This window comes from Salvelinus namaycush, chromosome 7 (genome assembly GCF_016432855.1).
Source record: "Salvelinus namaycush isolate Seneca chromosome 7, SaNama_1.0, whole genome shotgun sequence".
NCBI classification, from domain to species: Eukaryota; Metazoa; Chordata; class Actinopteri; order Salmoniformes; family Salmonidae; genus Salvelinus; species Salvelinus namaycush.
The window spans coordinates 39,708,825-39,726,031 of NC_052313.1; the positions used below are offsets into that span (position 1 = coordinate 39,708,825).

Genomic DNA, 17,207 nt, shown 5'->3' on the forward strand with positions numbered 1-17,207 from the left:
CTCCACAACCTGATTGTCTTGGGAAAAGAAATGGTGAGGAAAGGGAGAGATTATGGAAATGAAGGAGCGAAAAATGATGATGGAGGGGAAATGGGTTTGTACCTTCCCCATGGCAGGTACATACTGAGTGTCAGTGGTGTAAAGTACTTAAGTCAAAAAACTTGAAAGCTATGATCCCTTATTTATGTCACTTGTAAAATCCACTTCAATCAGTCTAGATGAAGGGGAGGAGACCAGTGAAAGAATGATTTTTAAGCTTTGATACATAGATTGTGTATGTGTGCCATTCAGAGGGTGAATCGGCAAGTCAAAAATATTTAAGTCTCTTTGAACAGGGAATGGTAGTAGGTGCCAGGCACACCGGTTCGAATGTGTCAAGAACCTCAATGCTGCTAGGTAGGCTTGGGCAGTATACTGTATACCGGGGTATTTGGGAAAAGACACGGGATGGTTTTTCAATACCTTTAAAATATGTGTACATTATGAAGCTTACCGTTGTTCCCCAGAACAGTTGAGCCAGTCATGTGTTTGTATCCAATTCACTACTAAATGTTTGCCATCAGATATCTTGTGGCTTTCTGCCATCCATTCTTCTCCCATTTGCTCCATGTACCCATGCTGCTCTTCCTTCAGAAAATAATGCATCACAGCTGGTCATTTGCACAATTTTTTCTTGTTAACTTTCACTTGTAAATGTCTACACTCACCGAAAATGACTTTCAGTAGCTACTAGCTATGCTTGTATAACTTTATGATCTGGATTTGCCTGTATTTGCAATTACCTTGTTCGTTTTCGCTCATTAGCATTTAGCTACCAGCGTCTGTAATTTTTGACTATTCGTTTTTTCAAATTTTGTTAGCATTCTGGTAATAGAAGCCCAACGGGCTTTTCTTGTGTTTTTAGTGCCCCATTGTGTGCTATGCCAGTAATACCGTAAAACCCAGAATTAGAGGACTGTATGATGATATGAAAATCTGCATACCGCCCAAGGCTACTGCTGGGTTTTTCACGTGTGTATCAAGAATGGTCCACCAGCCAAAGGCCGTCCAGCCAACTCAACACAACTGTGGGGAGCATTGGAGTCTACATGGTCAAGCATCCCTTTCGGATGCTTTCGACACCTTGTAGAGTTCATGCCCAGACGAATTGAGGCTGTTCTGAAGGAAAAAGGGAGTGGGTCTCAATATTAGAAAGGTGTTCCTAATGTTTTATATCGATTTGTGTCTCTGTCTCTCTCTCTCGCTCTCTCTGTCTCTCTGTCTCTCTCTCTCTGTCTCTCTCTCTCTGTCTCTCTCTCTCTGTCTCTCTCTCTCTGTCTCTCTCTCTGTCTGTCTCTCTCTCTCTGTCTCTCTCTCTGTCTGTCTCTCTCTGTCTCTCTGTCGCTCTCTGTCTCTGTCTCTCTCTCTCTGTGTCTGTCTCTCTCTCTGTCTATGTCTCTCTCTCTCTGTCTCTGTCTCTGTCTCTCTCTCTCTGTCTCTCTGTCTCGCTCTCTGTCTCTCTGTCTCGCTGTCTCTCTCTCTCTGTCTCTCTCTCTCTGTCTCTCTCTCTGTCTCTCTCTGTCTCTGTCTCTCTCTGTCTCTCTCTGTCTCTGTCTCTCTCTGTCTCTGTCTCTCTGTCGCTCTCTGTCTCTCTGTCTCTCTCTCTCTGTCTATGTCTCTCTCTCTGTCTCTCTCTCTCTCTGTCTCTCTGTCTCGCTCTCTGTCTCTCTGTCTCTCTCTGTCTCACAGAAGAAGAGAGAGAGGTGGTCTAATTTATGGACACATAATGATCAGGCCATCTGTGGGTCTCCATCACACACACAATACTGTGTGAAAGAGCGGGACGAGCCACCCAGCTCACTTCTCTCATGGAGGGCCAGACTGCCCGTGTCTGTGAAATAGATACTACTGCCAGCACCATGCTAAGAATGGGCAATAATATCGCCCATTCATATTACTATTCTTCTAACAGTGATTCAATGTCTGCAGGTTGTACGGGAAGCAATGCTAGGCTAGTTGGCTTTAAAGAAATGTTTGAATGCCAAGTGAGCTTTTTTTATTCCTAGAGCTGTTTTTATAGTCTGGAGATGTAATCTGGAGTAGGCTGATGTAGGCTGCACTCTCATATTCGAAGGTATTAAGTGTCACTGGTGCAAAGTTGACTAGCATTAGCTTGCTTTCCAGAGCCCGTATTTATCAAGCATCTCAGAGTAGTTTGCTGATCTAGGATCAGGTCCTCCCTGTCCATAATGTGAAGGCAAAAGTGATCCTACCCCCGAAATGCTTGAAAAATATGGCCTAGGACTTAACCCATGCACCTGCGTCAGCTGCAAAGTGACAAGGTTAAAATGCGATTATATTCTGTGATAATTCCCCTCCAATCTGGCAACCCAGCAGCAGTGCAGTGATCATCGGGTGATTTGAGTGTGTCCTCGGTCTTCCATCAGGGTTGCCATTCACACCATGTCCCCCTCGGGGCTGTAATGAGAAGAGCCAGTGACAAGAATTAAGACAAGCCCCTGTCCCTAATGAGCTAAACACAGACATCAGATTGGACTCAGCAGGGAGCTGACAGGCAACCGCACACACCAAACACCACGGTTCAGTATGGATATGTGAATTAATCCAGGGATGTGTATGTCTTTCTGTCTGTGAAGGCCATTGGGGGAATAATCAGTAGCTCAGAGAACCATGTTTTGGTTGAGAGTGTCCCTTCGGAAGCTTGAGAGCGACATGTGATTCAACTCCATGCCTGGAGGGCAAAAACACTTTAGGGCCCATATTCATAAAGTGTGCTGTCTAGGATCATTTTTTTCCTTTTGCATCCAAATGATTGAGGGGATATCTGTTTCTAGCTCAGCACTTCTACTGATGATTTGTGAATACAGGCTCTGGTTGTCACGAATATTACCGAAGGTGACTCCCCTTCCCGTTCGGGTGGCACTCGGCGGTCGTCGTCGCCGGTCTACTAGCTGCCACCGATCCCTTTTTCCTTTTCGTTTATGTCTGTCTAATTGTTTTCACCTGTTTCTTGTTAGGGTTTTGGGAGGGGTTCTATTTAGGTTAGTTTCGCCCGCTAGTGTTTGTGCGGGCTTATTTTGTGTGTTCATGTTTTACGTCGTGAGTGGATTATTGGATTGTGGGATTTTCGCTGTCCAGCTTAATTTAAACAGTGGTCTGTGGGTTGTTTTGCGCCTGTGTTTGGCGTCACCCTTTTGTACCTGTTCCTGTTTTATGCTGTGGACATTAAAGCATTTTGTCCCCGTATACTTTTGCTCTCTCTGCGCTTGACTCTACACCCATCATTCACCTGACGTTACAGAAGCCCGCACCTAACTGATGGAGTCAGCAGGAGCAGCGACCACCCCTCTCCCCACGATGGAGGAGAGAGTCCTGCATCATACGTCCATCCTACATCGCATTGGTTCGGCAATGGATCAGATGATGGAGAGGATAGATCGTTGGGAGAGGAGTGGTCTCCCTACTACCCCACCTACCCTCCCACCAGCAACATTACCATCTCCTCCAGCGGGAGCCAGTGCCAGCGTCCTGCGCATCACGCCTCCGAGGGAGTACGATGGAGCAGCGGCCGGTTGCCAGGGATTTCTACTCCAACTTGATCTCTACCTGGCCACCATTCGGCCTGCTCCCTCGGACGAGGAGAGCGTGAGTGTCCTCGTTTCCTGCCTGTCGGGTAGGGCCCTGGAGTGGGCCAACGCCGTATGGAATGGACCCGATTCAGCGAGGGGTCACTACCTGGAGTTCACCCGCCGTTTCCGGGCTGTGTTTGATCATTCCCCGGATGGCAGAGCGGCGGGTGAGAGGTTGTTCCATCTCCGGCAGGGGACGAGGAACGCGCAGGATTTTGCGCTGGATTTCCGTACTTTGGCTGCTGGAGCAGGGTGGAACGACAGGGCCCTGATAGACCAATACAGGTGTAGCCTAAGGGAGGACGTCCGCAGAGAGCTGGCTTGTCGGGACGCTACGCTCAGCTTGGATGAGCTGATCGACATGTCAATCCGGCTAGACCATCTGCTGGCTGCTCGCGGACGTTCTGAGAGGGTCCTGTCAGTTCCACCTCCTGCCCCCCCCGCTCCCATTCCTATGGAGCTAGGAGGGGCTGCGTCTAGGGAGACCGGAGGAGGAGGCTCCTCCTGCACCCATTGTGGCCGGAGAGGGCACACTTCCGGTCGGTGCTGGAGGAGTCCATCTGGGATTCGAGAGGGCAGGCAGAACACTCCTCGGTCACCTCAGGTGAGTCAGCACCACACTCTCCCAGAGCTTCCTGTTGGTCACATGTTTTTGTTAATCTATTTTCTAAGGTTTTTCCCATCTCTCCAGCATAAGGCGCTAGTCGATTCAGGCGCAGCGGGGAATTTTATTGATCGCGGACTCGCTAAGAGGTTGAGGATTCCGCTCGTTAAGGTAGACCCCCCTTTCCCCGTGCACTCCTTAGATAGTCGACCATTAGGGTCAGGGCTGGTCAGGGAGGCCACGATACCTCTGGATATGATGACGCAGGGAAATCATAAGGAGCGGATTAGTCTGTTCCTTATTGATTCACCTGCTTTCCCGGTGGTGTTAGGGATTCCCTGGCTGGCTATTCACAATCCTACGATTTCGTGGAGACAGGGAGCTCTCCAGGGGTGGTCTGATGAGTGTTTAGGAGTTTCCATCGGTGCGACAACGGTGGAGAGTCCAGACCAGGTTTCCACCGTGCGCATTCCTGCTGAGTATGCCGATTTGGCTATCGCCTTCAGTAAAAGGAAGGCGACCCAATTACCACCCCATCGGCAGGGGGATTGCGTGATAAACCTCCAGGTAAACGCTGCACTTCCCAGGAGTCACGTGTATCCGTTGTCCCAGGAGGAGACGTTGGCTATGGAGACATACATCACGGAGGCTCTGGGACAGGGGTACATTCGGCCCTCCATGTCACCCGCCTCCTCGAGTTTCTTTTTTGTGAAGAAAAAGGAGGGTGGTTTACGTCCGTGTATTGATTATCGAGGTCTAAATTCCATCACTGTGGGTTTTAGTTACCCACTACCTCTCATCGCTACGGCGGTGGAATCATTTCACGGGGCGCGATTCTTCACAAAATTGGACCTCAGGAGCGCATATAATCTGGTGAGTATTCGGGAGGGAGATGAGTGGAAAACCGCGTTTAGTACCACATCTGGCCATTATGAGTACCTCGTCATGCCGTATGGGTTGAAGAATGCTCCAGCCATCTTTCAATCCTTCGTTGATGAGATTCTCAGAGACCTGCACGGACAGGGTGTAGTGGTGTATATTGACGACATCTTGATCTACTCCGCTACACGCGCCGAGCATGTGTCTCTGGTGCGCAAGGTTCTTGGGCGATTGCTGGAGCATGACCTGTACGTGAAGGCAGAGAAATGTGAGTTTTCCAAACGAGCCGTTTCCTTCCTGGGTTATCGCATTTCCACCTCGGGGATGGTAATGGAGGATGACCGCGTAAAAGCCGTGCGTAATTGGCCGACTCCGACCACGGTAAAGGAGGTGCAGCGGTTCTTAGGGTTTGCCAATTACTACCGGAGGTTTATCCGGGGTTTTGGTCAGGTGGCGGCCCCTATTACCTCACTGCTGAAGGGGGGCCCGGTGCGCTTGCAGTGGTCCGCAGAGGCGGAGAGATCTTTCTGTCGTTTGAAGGCACTGTTCACCGACGCGCCAGTGTTGGCGCATCCTGACCCCTCTTTGGCGTTCATAGTTGAGGTGGACGCATCCGAGGCTGGGGTCGGGGCTGTGCTCTCCCAGCGCTCGGGTACGCCACCGAAGCTCCGCCCCTGTGCTTTTTTTTCGAAGAAGCTCGGGCCAGCGGAGCGGAATTATGATGTGGGGGATAGGGAGTTGTTGGCCATGGTCAAGGCTCTGAAGGTGTGGAGACACTGGCTTGAGGGGGCTAAGCACCCTTTTCTCATCTGGACCGACCACCAGAATCTGGAGTATATCCGATCAGCTAGGAGACTGAATCCTCGTCAGGCAAGGTGGGCCATGTTCTTTACCCGATTTCGGTTTACGATTTCGTATCGACCAGGTTCCCTCAATACTAAGGCTGACGCGCTGTCCCGACTATACGACACGGATGACAGGTCCATCGATCCTACTCCCATCATTCCGGCGGCTAAGCTGGTAGCACCGGTAGTATGGGAGGTGGACGCGGACATCGAGTGGGCACTAAGGGCGGAACCTGCGCCTCCACAGTGCCCGGAGGGTCGTAGGTATGTGCCGCTCGCTGTTCGTGATCAATTGATTCGATGGGCTCATAGTCTACCCTCGTCAGGTCACCCGGGTATTTCAAGGACGGTGCGAAGTATTAGAGGGAAGTACTGGTGGCCTACCTTGGTGAGAGACGTGCGATTCTATGTCTCCTCCTGTTCGGTGTGCGCCCAGAGTAAGGCTCCTAGACATTTGCCACGAGGGAAATTACAACCCCTCCCCGTTCCACAACGGCCGTGGTCCCATCTATCGGTGGATTTTCTTACTGATCTTCCCTTGTCTCAGGGGAACACCACTATCCTGGTCGTTGTGGATCGGTTCTCTAAGTCCTGCCGTCTTATCCCGTTGCCCGGTCTCCCTACGGCCCTGCAGACTGCGGAGGCACTATTTACCCATGTCTTCCGGCACTACGGGGTGCCCGAGGATATCGTTTCTGATCGGGGTCCCCAGTTCACGTCCAGAGTATGGAAGGCGTTTATGGAACATCTGGGGGTCTCGGTCAGCCTGACCTCGGGGTATCACCCGGAGAGTAATGGGCAGGTGGAGAGAGTGAACCAGGAGGTGGGTAGGTTTCTGCGGTCGTATTGCCAGGACCGGCCAGGGGAGTGGTCAAGATACATCCCCTGGGCAGAGATTGCCCAGAACTCACTGAGCCACTCCTCTACCAACATGTCACCATTTGAGTGTGTGTTGGGGTACCAGCCGGTTCTGGCACCATGGCATCAGAGCCAGACCGAAGCTCCTGCGGTGGAGGAGTGGGTGCAGCGCTCTAAGGAGACCTGGAGAGCCATCCAGGAGTCTTTGCGTCAGGCGAGTGGACGGCAGAAGAAGAGCGCTGACCGTCACCGCAGTGAGGCCCCCGTGTTTGCACCGGGGGACAGGGTCTGGCTCTCGACCCGAAACCTGCCCCTCCGCCTGCCCTGCCGGAAGCTGGGTCCGCAGTGTGTAGGGCCATTTAAAGTCCTGAGGAGAATAAACGAGGTGTGTTATCGATTGTTACTTCCTTCGTATTATCGTATTAACCCCTCGTTTCATGTGTCTCTCCTCAGGCCGGTGGTAGCTGGTCCCATGCAGGAAGGTGAGGTTCCGGAGGTCCCTCCGCCCCCTCTGGATATAGAGGGGTCCCCGGCGTACGCGATAAAGTCCATACTGGATTCCAGACGCCGGGTGAGGGGCCTGCAGTACCTCGTGGACTGGGAGGGGTACGGGCCGGAGGAGAGGTGCTGGGTCCCGGTGGGGGATATATTGGATCCAAATCTACTAAGGGAATTCCATCGCCTCCATCCGGATCGCCCTGCGCCTCGCCCCCGGGGTCGTCCCCGAGGCCGGCGTCGGCGCGCTGCGGGGGCCGCGCGTCAGGAGGGGGGTACTGTCACGAATATTACCGAAGGTGACTCCCCTTCCCGTTCGGGTGGCACTCGGCGGTCGTCGTCACCGGTCTACTAGCTGCCACCGATCCCTTTTTCCTTTTCGTTTATGTCTGTCTAATTGTTTTCACCTGTTTCTTGTTAGGGTTTTGGGAGGGGTTCTATTTAGGTTAGTTTCGCCCGCTAGTGTTTGTGCGGGCTTATTTTGTGTGTTCATGTTTTACGTCGTGAGTGGATTATTGGATTGTGGGATTTTCGCTGTCCAGCTTAATTTAAACAGTGGTCTGTGGGTTGTTTTGCGCCTGTGTTTGGCGTCACCCTTTTGTACCTGTTCCTGTTTTATGCTGTGGACATTAAAGCATTTTGTCCCCGTATACTTTTGCTCTCTCTGCGCTTGACTCTACACCCATCATTCACCTGACGTTACACTGGTTTTGGATCTTAACTTCTAATCAGGGACTGGTCCAGACCTGGCATACCAGGCAAATAGACTTTGGCCAATTACTGACATGAATCAATTAATAAACTATAATGAACTGAAATATAAACGCAACATGTAAAGTGTTGGTCCCATGTGTCATGAGCTGAAGTAAAAGATATCAGAAATGTTCCATACACACAAAAAGCTTATTTCTCTCAAATGTTGTGCACAAATTTGTTTACATCCCTGTTAGTGAGCATTTCTCCTTGACCAATATAATCCATCCATAAACCTGACAGGTGTTGCATGTCATGAAGCTGATTAAACAGCATGATCGTTACACAGGTGCACCTTGTGCTGGGGACAATAAATGGCCAATGAAAAGTGCAGTTGGCATGCTGACTGGAGGAATGTCCAACATAGCTGTTACCAGAGAATTTAATGTTAATCTCTCTACCATAAACCGCCTCCAATGTCGTTTTAGAAAATGTGTCAGTATGTCCAACTGGCCGCACAACCGCAGCCCATCTGTAACCACGCCAGCCCAGGACCTCCATATCCTGTTCCTTTACCTGCGGGAATGTCTGAAGATGGGGGGGTTGAGTATTTGTGTCTGTAATACAGCTATTTTGTTGGGGGAAACTATTTCTGATTGGCTGGGCCTGGCTCCCAAGTGGGCGGGCCTAAGCCCACCCATGGCCACGGCCCTGCCCAGTCATGTGAAATCCATAGATTAGGGCTTAATGAATTTAGCATGTTGCATTTATATTTTTGTTCAGTATATGTGAGAAGATAAATGTAAAATATTTTAGGGGTCAGATTGAGGTGAAGTTTCCTGTAGATGCTGACCCTGGGTCCGTTTTGCATTTTCCCCACTAATGGTTAAGGTTAGGGTAGGGGGATGGGAAACTGATCCTAGATCTGTACCTAGGGGCAACTTCTCCCCGGAGCTACACACTCTCACCTCTGTCTGTCAGAAAGCATGTTGTATCAGTTCAGAATACATACTGTATATTAATACCAATTAATCATCATCTCAACCACATTTCCATCTCACTAACACACCCACTGCATTAACCCTCTCTAGCAAATTATCACACTGCATTATCACCAACCTTTAACCATGGTACCAGAGGAAAAGGCGCTAAAAGGCGCTAACGTTTGGGAGTGAGTTTGGTTCATATGTGTGTGGGTGTAATAGTGTTTGTGTGAGCGATGGGTACTGTTTCTCAGCTGTGAACTGCTAACGTGTTTGTGTGTACGCCAGTACACGTGTGTGGTCGACAGGGTATCTGTGTGTGCACATACGTACAGTACCAGTCAAAAGTTTGGGCACACCTACTCATTCCAGGGTTTTTATTTTATTTTTTACAATTTTCTACATTGTAGACTAATAGTGAAGATATCAAAACTATGAAATAACACATATGGACTCATGTAGTCCAAAGAGTGTTAAACAAATTAAAATATATTTTATATTTGAGATTCTTCAAATAGCCACCCTTTGCCTTGACAGCTTTGCAAACTCTTGTCATTTTCTCAACCAGCTTCATGAGGTAGTCACCTGGAAGGCATTTCAATTAACAGGTGTGCCTTCTTAAAAGTTAATTTGTGGAATTTCTTTCCTTAATGCGTTTGAGCCAATCAGTTGTGTTGTGACAAGGTAGGGGTGGTATAGAAAAGATAGCCCTATTTGGAAAAAGACCAAGTCCATATTATGGCAAGAACAGCTCAAATAAGCAAAGAGAAACAACATGAAGGTCAGTCTATCCGGTAAATGTCAATTACTTTGAAAGTTTCTTCAAGTGCAGTCACAATAATGATGAAACTGGCTCTCATGAGGACTGCCACAGGAAAGGAAGACCCAGAGTTACCTCTGCTGCAGAGGATAAGTTCATTACAGTTAACTGCACCTCAAATTGCAGCCCAAGTAAATGCTTCACAGAGTTCAAGTAACACACATTTCAACATCAACTGTTCGGAGGAGACTGCGTGAATCAGGCCTTCATGGTCGAATTGCTGCAAAGAAACCACTACTAAAGGACACCAATAAGAAGAAGACTTGCTTGGGCCAAGAAACACGAGTAATGGACATAAGACCGGTGGAAATCTGTCCTTTGGTCCGATGAGTCCAAATTTGAGATTTTTGTTTCCAGCTGCCGTGTCTTTGTGAGACGCAGAGTAGGTGAACAGATGGTCTCTGCATGTGTGGTTCCCATCGTGAAGCATGGAGGAGGAGGTGTGGGGGTGCTTTGCTGGTGACACTGTCAGTGATTTATTTAAAATTCAAGGCACACTTAACCAGCATGGCTACCACAGCATTCTGCAGGGATACGCCATCCCATCTGGTTTACGCCTAGCGTTTGGGAGTGAGTTTATCATTTGTTTTTCAACAGGACAATGACCCAACACACCTCCAGGCTGTGTAAGGGCTATTTGACCAAGAAGGAGACTGATGGAGTGCTGCATCAGATGACCTGGCCCTCACAATCACCTGACCTCAACCCAATTGAGATGGTTTGGGATGAGTTGGACCACAGAGTGAAGGAAAAGCAGCCAACAAGTGCTCACCATATGTTGGAAGACTGTTCCCCATATGTGGGAAGACCTTCAAGACTGTTGGAAAAGCATTCCAGGTAAAGCTGGTAAATGGAATGTCAAGAGTGTGCAAATTAATAAAAATTAAAAACATATGTTTAACCTTTATTTAACGAGGAAAGTCAGACCAAATTCTTATTGACAATGACAACCTACCCTGGGGAAACCCGGACGGCGCTGGGCCAATTGTGCGCCGCCCTATGGGACTCCCAATCACAACCGGTTGTCATACAGCATGGATTCGAACCAGGACTGTAGTGACGCCTTTTGCACTGAGATGCAGTGCCTTAGACCGCTGCGCCACTCGGGAGCTTAACTTTAAAGAATCTCAAATGTAAAATATATTTTGATTTGTTTAACTCTTTTTTTTGGTTACTACATGATTCCGTGTGTGTTATTTCATAGTTCTGATGTCTTTACTATTAGTCTACAAAGTAGAAAATAATAAAAATAAAGAACAACCCTTGAATGAGTAGGTGTGTCCAAACTTTTGACTGGTGTAGTGTATGTGTGTGTGTGAGATGCGTGCGTATGTGTGTGTGGGGGGTCTATGTGTGTAGTCGATGCTGTACAGTGTCCTGCTGTGTGGAAGTGTGAACACATGTTTGGCTGCGGTGTGAACTGGACTGTGAGGTTTGGTTCCAGACATGAAGCCCTGAGTCTACTCCTTCTCTCCCTTCTTATAGTCTCTCCACTACTGTGTGGCCTCCTACTCAACTAGAAATAGTTCCTTTCATAATATCTGCTGAGTCTATTTTTGCTTTACGAACCACCACAATGTTTTGAATCCCAAATGAAAAAACATCTTAACAATTTTTTTTCACTTGGTCTCTCCCTCTTTCTCTTTCAATCCCCCTCTCCCTCCCCAGGTTTGGCAAGAAAAAGGAGGAGAAGAGCAAGGCGGAGGTGAAGGCTGCCAAGCAGAAGTTGGAGGCTCTGAGCGAGGAGGAGCTGGACAAGATTGAGGAGGGAGGGAAGTGAGTGCACACTGTTCGGCCTGTTGTCTGTGTGTACATCAATCAATGCTCTGTCCGTGTGTCTGTCTCTGTTTTCTTGTCTTTCGGTCTGTCACACTCGGGCTCCACCCTCCAATCATTCAAACACCACTCTATAACATATATAAAATGTATGCAGTTTTTTGTCCAATCCCATCAAGTTAATGTGAGTTTGATTTAGACAGTGAGTGACAGTATCTGCCCCCTCTTATATGACCGACAGACACGAGCTCCGTTACATGGAGGTGCGGGACTGCCACGTGACCCCCGACCCCCTGCCACCCGACTTGGAGGACGATGACCAGGACCCCAACTACGCCCGCGTCAACACCTTTCGGGAGCCCCCCAAGGGCCCCTCACCCTCCTACCTCAGCCGCACACCTTCTCCTCAGGGGGCCCTCACACAGCCACAAGCCCTCGGCAGAAGACTTAGAGGGGCTCTATGCCAAGGTAAACAAGCAGAGAGCCCCGCCCTCGACTTCCACGTCGCAGCTTCAGCCCCCTCTGAGCGACAGGTGAGTTGATCCAAAAAACAGGAAATCACTCCTTCACAGTGCACTCCAATGTATGGCCTTGAGTTGCTATAGTAGGTCATACTGTCACTATGGGGTCAGTGGGATTGGGCAAGCATGGGGGGATATTTTGTTATCTTTGTTGCCTTCAAAGATCCACTTAAATACAGTATCTATCATGGATATTTCTGATTTAATTTTTAAATTGTTTTTATTTAATTATTTCACTTATTTGACTATATATTTCCAGGATAAGCACACATGTATAGTGCCTTCGGAAAGTATTCAGACCCCTTCCCTTTCTTCACATTGTTACGTTACAACCTTATTCTAAAATGGATTTTAAAAAGTCCTCATCAACACACAATACCCCATAATGACAAAGCGAAAACAGGTTTTTTAGATTGTTTTTTTAACAATGTATTTACATAAGTATTCAGACCCTTTGCTATGAGACTCAATTGACAACTTGATTGGAGTCCACCTGTTGTAAATTCAATTGATTGGACATGATGTGGAAAGGCACACACCTGTCTATATGAGGTCCCGCAGTTGACAGTGCATGTCAGCGCACGCGCACAAACCAAGCCATGAGGTAGAAGGTATTGTCCGTAGAGCTTTTGTCGAGGAACAGATCTGGGGAAGGGTACCAAAACAATTCTGCAGCATTGAGGGTCCCCAAGAACACAGTGGCCTCCATCATTCTTAAGATGGAAGAAGTTTGGAACCACCAAGACTCTTTCTAGAGCTGGCTGCCTGGCCAAACTGAGCAATTGGGGGAGAAGGGCCTTGGTCAGGGAGGTGACCAAGAACCCGATAGTCACTCTGACCGAGTTCCTCTGTGGAGATGGGAGAATCTTCCAGAAGGACAACCATCTCTGCAGCACTCCACCAATCAGGCCTTTATGGTAGGGTGGCCAGACAGAAGCCACTCCTCAGTAAAGGGCACTTGGAGTTTGCCAAAAGGCACCTAAAGGACTCTCAGTCCATGAGAAACAAGATTATCTTGTCTGATGAAACCAAGATTGAACTCTTTGGCCTGATTGCCAAGTGTCACGTCTGGAGGAAACCTGGCACCATCCCTACAGTGAAGCATGTTGGTGGCAGCATCATGCTGTGGGGATGTTTTTTTGATCGGCAGGGACTGGGAGACTAGTCAGGATTGAGGGAAAGATGAACAAAGCAAAGTACAGAGAGATCCTTGATGAAAACCTCAGACTGGGGCAAAGGTTCACCTTCCAACAGGACAATGACCCTAAGCACACAGCCAACACAATGCAGGAGTGGCTTTGGGACAAGTCTCTGAATGTCCTTGAGTGGCCCAGCCAGAGCTCGGACTTCAACCCGATCGAACATCTCTGGAGAGACCTGAAAATAGCTGTGCAGCGACGCTCCCCATCCAACCTCACAGAGCTTGAGAGGATCTGCAGAGAAGAATGGGAGAATCTTCCCAAATACAGGTGTGCCAAGCTTGTAGCGTCATAACCAAGAAGACTCGAGGCTGTAATTGCTGCCAAATGCTCTTCAATAAAGTAATGATTAAAAGGTCTGAATACTAATTTAAATGTGATTAAAAATTGTATAAAAAATTTCACATTTGCTAAAATTTCGAAACCTGTTTTTGCATTGCCATTATGGGTTATTGTGTGTAGATTGATGAGAGAAGAAAAAAAACGATTTAATACATTTTAGAATAAGGCTGTAACATAACAAAATTTGGATAAACTCAAGGATATTTTCCGAATGTGCTGTATAGCTAACAACCAAACGCACAGCCGTGGATGCATAATTTATCAGTATACTGTACGGTAGCATTTGTCAGCATGGGGGTTTAGGGTCTGCAGAGCCTCAAGCTTTGCCCGAAGCAAACATTTAATGTACGCTGTTTAGAATCATTAAGGAGATGGTGTCATTTTAAAGAGAGAGAGGTAACAAACAACCTCTAAATTGTCAAACGCCTGTTTGCTACCGCACGGCAAGCAGTACTAGTGCACCAAGTCTGGAGCCAACAGGACCCTGAACAGCTTCTACCCCCAGGACATAAAATTGCTAAACAAGACTGCTACATAGCTATTCAAATGGCTACTCAGACTACCTGCGTTGACCCTTTTTTGCACTAACTCTCTTGTACTGACTCTGCACACACACTGGACCCTACCCACACACTCACACATACTTACACTGAAACCCCAACACACACTACATAAACCTACACATAGAACGCACACAGACATGCATACTGACGCCACACATACACACTCACACACATTCACACTCACCACATATGCTTCTGCTACTGTCTATTATCTACCATGTTGCCTAGTCACATTACCCCTACCTAGAGTGGCAAGAAAAAGTATGTGAACCCTTTGAAATTACCTGGATCTCTGCATATATTGATCATGAAATGTCATCTGATCTTCATCTAAGTCAACACAATAGACAAACACAGTCTGCTCAAACTAATAACACACAAGCAATTATGTTTTCACGTTTTTTTTTGAACACACTGTGTAAACATTCACAGTGCAGGGTGGAACAAGTATGTGAACTCTTGGATTTAATAACTGGTTGACCCTCCTTGGGCAGCAATAACCTCGACCAAACGTTTTCTATAGTTGCGGATCAGACCTGCACAACGGTCAGGAGGAATTTTGGACCATTCCTCTTTACAAAACTGTTTCAGTTCAGCAATATTCTTGGGATGTCTGGTGTGAACCACTCTCTTGAAGTCATGCCACAGCATCTCAATCGGGTTGAGGTCAGGACTCTGACTGGGCCACTCCAGAAGGCGTATTTTCTTCTGTTGAAGCCATTCTGTTGTTGATTTACCTCTGTGCTTTAGATCGTTGTCCTATTTCATCACTCAACTTCTGTTGAGCTTCAATTGGCGTACAGATAGCCTTACATTCTCCTGCAAAATGTCTTGACAAACTTTGGAATTAATTTTTCCGTCAATGATAGCAAGCCCTGAGGCAGCAAAACAGTCCCAAACCATGATGCTCCCTCCACCATACTTTACAGCTAGGATGAGGTTTTGATGTTGGTGTGCTGTGCCTTTTTTCTCCCAACATAGTGTTGTGTGTTCCTTCCAAACAACTCAACTTTAGTTTCATCTGTCCACAGAATAATTTGGAACATCCAGGTGCTCTTTCATGAACTAAAGATGTGCAGCAATGGTTTCTTTGGACAGCAGTGGCTTCTTCCGTGGTGTCCTCCCATGAACACCGTTCTTGTTTAGTGTTTTACGTATCATAGACTCGTCAACAGAGATGTTAGCATATTCCAGAGATTTCTGTAAGTCTTTAGTTGACACTAGGATTCTTCTTAACCTCATTCATTGAGCATTCTGCGCTGTGCTCTTGCAGTCATCTTTGCAGGACGGCCACTCCTAGGGAGAGTAGCAACAGTGCTGAACTTTCTCCATTTATAGACAATTTGTATAACCGTGGACTGATGAACATCAAGGCTTTTACAGATACTTTTGTAACCCTGTCCAGCTTTATGCAAGTCAACAATTCTTAATCTTAGGTCTTCTGAGATCTCTTTTTTTGTTCGAGGCATGGTTCACATCAGGCAATGCTTCTTGTGAATAGCAAACTCAAATTTTGTGAGTTTTTTTATAGGGAAGGGCACCTATAACCATCTCATCTCATTGATTGGACTCCAGGTCAGCTGACTCCTGACTCCAATTAGTTTTTGGAGAAGTATTTAGCCTCGGGGTTCACATACTTTTTCGGACCTAGACTGTGAATGTTTAAATGATGTATTCAATATAGACAAGAAAAATACAGTAACTTGTGTGTTATTAGTTTAAGCACACTGTGTTTGTCTATTGTTGCGACTTGGATCAGATCAAATGTGATGACCATTTTATGCAGAAATCCAGGTAAATCCAAAGGGATCACAGACTTTTTCTTGCCACTGTATATGTGCATAGCTCCTTCAATGAGCTCGTATCCCTGCGCATCGACTGGTACTCCCTTTATATAGCCATGCTATCTTTACTCGTTATTGTTATTCATTATTCACTGTGTATTTCTTCCTCATGTCACTATTTACTTTTTCTTTTTTTAATCTTTATCTTAACTCTGCATGTGTGAGAAAAGGACCCGTAAGTAAGCATTTCACTGTTCGTCTACACCTGTTCGCGAAGCACATGGCAAATAAAATGTTATTTTATTTGAAAGTTAGAGGGAGATTGTGATAGAGGGAAGGAAAGAGAGAGACAGAGCAAAAGGGATGGGAAAATAATAGATTGACTGCAATGAAGGGAACGAGTCAGACATAGAGAGGGGAAAAAGGGGGAGGATAATTAGCCACAGTCTAGCAGCTTGACAGATCAGTTAGACTCCTCTCCTCTAACTGGCCACTTAATTACTCCACCATTCTGTTCTTCTTTCCTCTTCCCTCATTCTTTCTATTTCTCCCTCTCGCTTTCCCTTTTTCTTTCTCTCTCTGTCTCTCCCTCTCTCTTTCTCCCTCTCCTCTCCCTGCTCGACTACAGCAGCATAATCTGAACGCTCCATATTCTACTGACATTTGTAATGGAAGACTAATTCGAGCTAGCAACAGCGTAACATGATCAACTTAGTCTGTTTGGAATTGACTGTATGATAGTTTCGTTACGCCACATAGTCCTGTGTTCCAACCACACACACATTTACAGACTTACAACACACATCTGCTTGCGAAACGCACCCATTCATTGATTCATTCATGCATATGGACACACAGCTTTGCCGACACACACTCAAACCCGCTCAGTGGTTTTGCTGCAAAGCCTTTTTGTAACCTAGCAACACTCCAGTCTAGAATCCAATGCTGCTGAATTATATTATATTGTGTGTGTGTGTGTGTGTGTGTGTATGTGTACTCGTGTGTGTACTCGTGTGTGTACTCGTGTGTGTGTGTACTCGTGTGTGTGTGTACTCGTGTGTGTGTGTGTTTGATGTGCCCATGCTCAGTAGTGATGCGTCCTCCTCCCCCCTCACCTGTCAGAGAGGAGCAAGTTGACTCTGGAGTGTCTACATAATTTAGCGCCCGGAAATGTTTTTATTAGGACTTCGATGGCAGGTGCGTCCATGGATGGGTG

General features: G+C 47.2%; 1 pseudogene; it reads left to right on the plus strand.

The window, feature by feature from the left end:
• Positions 1–7,309, plus strand: part of LOC120050716 — a 75,772-nt pseudogene extending 68,463 nt beyond the window's left edge.
• The last annotated feature ends 9,898 nt before the right edge of the window (positions 7,310–17,207 follow it).